Source organism: Lithobates pipiens, unplaced genomic scaffold (assembly GCF_037356315.1).
Source record: "Lithobates pipiens isolate NorthernLeopardFrog02 unplaced genomic scaffold, aLitPip1_a1.2 Scaffold_13, whole genome shotgun sequence".
NCBI classification, from domain to species: Eukaryota; Metazoa; Chordata; class Amphibia; order Anura; family Ranidae; genus Lithobates; species Lithobates pipiens.
Window position 1 is genome coordinate 135,858,499 of NW_027507718.1, and position 6,000 is coordinate 135,864,498.

The 6,000-nt window shown below is 53.0% G+C and overlaps 1 pseudogene; it reads left to right on the forward strand.

Moving 5' to 3' along the window:
* The first annotated feature begins 1,636 nt into the window (after positions 1–1,636).
* LOC143979952 (U2 spliceosomal RNA) lies at positions 1,637–1,769 on the forward strand (annotated as a pseudogene).
* Positions 1,770–6,000: the final 4,231 nt, after the last annotated feature.

Genomic DNA, 6,000 nt, shown 5'->3' on the forward strand with positions numbered 1-6,000 from the left:
TTTTCACTTGCCACGTCACCTGCCACACGTTACGGATTGTCACTTGCCACGTCCTGGGTTGTCACTTGCCACATCGCCTGCCACACATTATGGATTGTCACTTGCTCTGCCACTTTCCTGCTGTGTCACAGAGTCAGCCAGCAGATTATCAGTCAGGCAGCAGAGAGATAATGTCATCTCTCTGCTTCCTGGCTGCCTGCACAGTGAGGGGGGAACTGCACTGCAGGGATGAGAGGGCGGCGAGAGATGATGTCATCTCTATGCTCCCTCGCCCGTCAGCTCCCTGATTGGCCAGCCCGCTCACGCCCACTCTCTCACCAGCGGACCGGCCACTCTCATCTGCCTCCCACTATCACCCGCGGAGCCCCCCGCGGACCCGGGGACTGCCCGCTCTCACCCGCGGAGCCGCCCGCGGTCCACCCGCGGACCGCCAGCTCTCACCCGCGGAGCCGCCCGCGGTCCACCCGCGGACCGCCAGCTCTCACCCGCGGAGCCGCCCGCGGACCACCCGCGGAGCCGCGGACTGCCCGCGGGCCACCCGCAGAGCCGCCCGCTATCTCCCGCGGAGCCATAGCGCCTGTCCTCACTGGGCCCCATTTGACTGCGGGCCCCATAGCGCCCGCATGTGCTGCTATGGCGGTAGTTCCGCCACTGCTTGCTAACATTATAAAGTACAAGGCAGTCAAGTACTTGGGTAAAGTTTTGGTGCATTCTGAACTCCAGTTAATGAGAGTGGGAGTTTTGTCTGGGCTTCCAGATTTTTGTGGCTGTGTGGTAGGGACAGATGCATCATCCCAAGTAAGCCAAGTAGGAGTAGCCTCCTGCCTGAACAAAGAATCTTGAACAGACCCTAACCTGCTTTATGCTATGTTGCTCCATTCCCAAGCCTATAAGTTACTGGTCCCAACTGGCTGTGTATTCATGCCGAATTAGAAACTTTGACTGTTGGTTAGTGGCTTCCTTATGCCCCGTACACACGAGAGGACTTATGTCCGACAGACTTCCAAAGGAGTTCCGCCGGAGTTCCGACGGAGTTCTGACAGACTTTTCGGCCGAACGGACTTGGCCACACACGATCACACTAAACTCCGACGGATTCGAACGTGATGACGTACGACCCGACTCGAATAAGGAAGTTCATAGCCAGTAGCCAATAGCTGCCCTAGCGTCGGTTTTAGTCCGTCGGAGTAGCATACACACGAGCGGATTTTTCGAAGGGGACCGGGTCCGGCGGAGTTCCGTCGGGAAAATTTGAAGCATGCTTCATTTCTAAAGTCCGTCAGACTTTTGCGAAGCTAAAGTCCGTTGCAGCCCACACACGATCGGATAGTCTGACGGACTCGGTCTGACGGACTTTGGATGTTGAAAAGTCCGCTCGTGTGTACGGGGCATTAGAGTTTAAATTTTTGCTTTGACCTGGAACCTCTCCACACTAGCTCCCAAGATTTGGGGGGTCTGCTACTTTATTTGGTGGCTTTAAACTTGTGAGTGGGGTTTAAAGAACCCAACCTATCATATGTTTTGCAGGCGATTCCCCATTGGCGATATGAGGGGGAGACCTGTGGTGTTGTAGCTTTGCTGAAGAAGAGCCCCTCATGCAAATGTGTCCTTGGGTCATTTTTAAATATCAAATTACATCGCTTCTCTGCCTTTTGGCTAAGATCAAGTGTAGTATCTGTTCTTATCAGTTGCCAGGAGGTGGGGCTTGCTTCTGTCCCTGCTCTACGGGGAGGTGGAGCAGGGGTGGCGGTTGCTATGCAAAACCTGCTGGCGTGAAGGTAACCTGTAGCGGTTCGTAGCCGAAAGGGAAGCCTTCTGATGAGGATGGAGAACCACTGGTCGGCACCAAATGAGGGGACCCTGGCCTTCTGGCCTGGATTGGAGCGGCTCTAGCTCCGGTTGGTTTTTCGGGAGGGAACGCTGGTTCCCCTTTCTCCCCCCGGCAACGGCCGGTACTTCCCGAATGTAATTGGGTAAGAGTGATGGGAGTGAGGGTGAGGCCTGATGGCAAAGGGCTCTCACTAAGCTCCTGGATCTCCATGCCTTTCTGGCTGGGGTGGGGGCTGCTGTGGTCTGGGCTGGGGGTCGGGATGCTTTTGAAAAGCCTGTGGGGATGTGCCTCTGAAGTGGCAGTTCAGGGGTGCCTTACTTTCACTGTGATTTATCACTTTGATGTTTGGCATCATGGCCACCTCACCATAACACATGCCTTTTCACACCTGCCTCTAAGGCCGGGCCTTTTGGCTAGGACTAGAGGAATTTTTCATTCCTGGCCGGGGGGCCCTGGTCATTGTGCTACACAATGGCCACTCTTTTCACTCTCCTCTTCACTATCCCTTCTCCACTTTATTTATTTATTTTTATGTGTCTTGTGTCACGTTTTTTGTTTCTCACTGCACGTATGATGAGTAGGGTGTCGGTCCTCGGGCCAACCCTGAAAGTTTTGTGGGTGGGTGGACATAGGCCTTCTGGCTTGGTTCGACCTCTCTCTCTGGGGGTCTCCCTTTGGGGGAGCCCCAACCAAGTACCTGGGTGGGTCTGTTTCAGCAGACCTTCCGGAGAAGGGCGGTCATCTGGTTTTAGCCAGATGGGCCATGTATGGTACCTCAGTCCCCATCTGGAGCCTAACGCCCCGGGGGATCAGGGTAAGGTCCTTCCTCGTGGAGGACAGTGGTACACCAGTTGCACGTTTTTGTGTTCACTCTTGATGTGTGTGCACTTTTTTTGGCCCCGGGTGGAAGTTTTTGGGTGTGTTTTGCACGCCACAGGCTTTTCAATAAATAAAATTAAAAAAATTACATTTTTTCATACCTCGATTGGCCTGTGGATGGTATGATGGTGTTAAGATATGCTTTATTCCCTTGATTTAAAGCGGGAGTCCACTGGGACTCCGCGTTTTTTTTTTTTTTTTTTTGAAAAGCCAGCAGCTACAAATACTGCAGCTGCTGACTTTTAAAATAGTGACATTTACCTGTCCAGTGCGCCCGCGATGTCGGCACCCGAAGCCGATCTCTCGATCGACACTCGAGTGCTGCCGCCGCCATCTTCGGTATGGGAATCAGGAAATGGAGCCTTTCGACTTCATTTCCCGGTTCCCTACTGCGCATGCGCGAGCCGCGCTGCGTAATGAGGACGGTCCCCGCTGCCTCTGGGATCTGTGTGTTTCCCAGCAGGCAGCGGGGCACTTGCGGGAAGGGGCGGGCACTTGCGGAAAGGGGCGTAAGTTACGCCCCTTTCCGCAGAGAGCTATCCCGGAAGTGGGTGCAGTTACCTGGATTATCCAGGTAACTGCACCCCCCTCCCCCCTGAAAGGTGCCGATTGTGGCACCGGAGGGGGGGAGGGTTCCGATGAGCGGAAGGTCCACTTTAGGGTGGACCTCCGCTTTAACCACTTCCCGACCGCCGCACGGCGATGTACGTCGACAGAATGGCACGGGCAGGCATATGGGCGTACCTGTACATCCCTGCCTTCCCGCGGGTCGGGGGCCCGATCGGGCCCCCGCCCGGTGCCTGCGGCGGTCGGTATTCGTTCGGGAGCGATCCGGGATGAGGGGGCGGCCATTCATTCATGGCCACCCCCTCGCGATCGCTCCCGACGAATAGAAATCCTTCGTGACATCACTTCCTCTCCTGTAATGTAAACACAGGAGAGGAAGTGATGTAATCTCTCCTCCGTGTCGGTATTTTTCGTTCCGACACCGAGGAGAGAGGATCGGTGAGTTGCACCAACACGACACTTCATAGTAGAACATGCCAGGCACACTCACACCCCCCCGATCACCCCCCCAATTACCCCTGCCCCCCAGTCACAGTGACACCAATGTCATTTTTTTTTTTTTGCATTGGTGTCATTTGTGACTGTAATAACTGTTAGGGCAGTTAGGGTTAGCCCCCTTTAGTTCTAAGGTACCCCCCTAACCCCCCCAATAAAGGTTTAACCCCGTGATCACCCCCCGTCGCCAGTGTCACTAAGGCTGGGTTCACATTGCAGCGGTTTATGAGAACGAATGTGATTCGCACCGCACTGCAGTGCAAATCACATCCGATCTCTGTGCGATTCGAGTTCAGCCATACAGATAGTATGGCTGAATTCGCATCGCACCCGCCGCAAATTCGCACGGGACCCTTTTTTTGGCCCGCAGCAGAATCGGATCGCATGGGTGTTCACACCATGCGATCCGAGTTTGCAGATCGCACTGCGATATGCGAACTGATCTGGGGGTGTCATTAACATTTCACTGACACTCCCAGCAGTTCGCATAGGGCAGTGTGAACTGCCGCCGGGAGGCATGCGATGCAGGAACCCGCCGCGGATTCGTGGCGTTCCCGCATCGCTCCAGTGTGAACCCAGCCTAATAAGCGATCATTTTTCTGATCGCTGTATTAGTGTCACAGGTGACGCTAGTTAGGCAAGTAGGTATTTAGGTTCGCCGCAGCTTTTTATAGCGCCAGGGACCCCCATATACTACCGCATAAAGCCCCCTGATTGCCCCCTAGTTAACCCTTTCACCAGTGATCACCATATAACTGTTACAGGTGACGCTGGTTGGTTAGTTCTTTTTTTATAGTTTCATGGCACCCGTCATTTATTACCTAATAAAGGTTTAACCCCCTGATCACCCGGCAGGTGTCATTTGTGACTGTAATAACTGTTAGGGCAGTTAGGGTTAGCCCCCTTTAGTTCTAAGGTACCCCCCTAACCCCCCCAATGAAGGTTTAACCCCGTGATCACCCCCCGTCGCCAGTGTCACTAAGGCTGGGTTCACATTGCAGCGGTTTATGAGAACGGATGTGATTCACACCGCACTGCAGTGCAAATCGCATCCGATCTCTGTGCGATTCGAGTTCAGCCATACAGATAGTATGGCTGAATTCGTGTCGCACCCGCCGCAAACTCGCACGGGACCCTTTTTTTGGTCCGCAGCAGAATCGGATCGCATGGGTGTTCACACCATGCGATCCGAGTTTGCAGATCACACTGCGATATGCGAACTGATCTGGGGGTGTCATTAACATTTCACTGACACTCCCAGCAGTTCGCATAGGGCAGTGTGAACTGCCGCCGGGAGGCATGTGATGCGGGAACCCGCCGCGGATTTGTGGCGTTCCCGCATCGCTCCAGTGTGAACCCAGCCTAATAAGCGATCGTTTTTCTGATCGCTGTATTAGTGTCACAGGTGACGCTAGTTAGGCAGGTAGGTATTTAGGTTCGCCGCAGCTTTTTATAGCGCCAGGGACCCCCATATACTACCGCATAAAGCCCCCTGATTGCCCCCTAGTTAACCCTTTCACCAGTGATCACCATATAACTGTTACAGGTGACGCTGGTTGGTTAGTTATTTTTTTATAGTTTCAGGGCACCCGCCATTTATTACCTAGTCTCACTAGTGTACCCCTAAATTTAGGGGTGTCTACTTTCCAAAATGGGGTCATTTGGGGGGGTTTGTGCCATCTTGGCATTTTATGGCCTTCAAAACTGTAACGCCCTTAGAAAGCCTGAAGGCGGTGCTTGGTTTTCGGGGCCCCGTACGCGGCTAGGCTCCCAAAAAGTCCCACATATGTGGTATCCCCGTACTCAGGAGAAGCAGCAGAATTTATTTTGGGGTGTCATTTCACATATGCCCATGGCATGCATGAGCAATATATCATTTAGTGACAACTTTGTGAAAAAAAAAAAAAGTTTGTAATTTTCCCGCAACTTGTGGCAAAATATAAAATATTCCATGGACTCAACATGCCTCTCAGCAAATAGTTTGGGGTGTCTACTTTCTAAGATGGGGTCATTTGTGGGGGTTTTGTGCCATCTTGGCATTTTATGGCCTTCAAAACTGTAATAGGTAGTGAGGAGTGAAGTCAAATATTTACGCCCTTAGAAAACCTGAAGGCGGTTCTTGGTTTTCGGGGCCCCGTACGCAGCTAGGCTCCCAAAAAATCCCACACATGTGGTATCCCCGTACTCAGGAGAAGCAGAAGAATTTATTTTGGGGTGTCATTTCACAT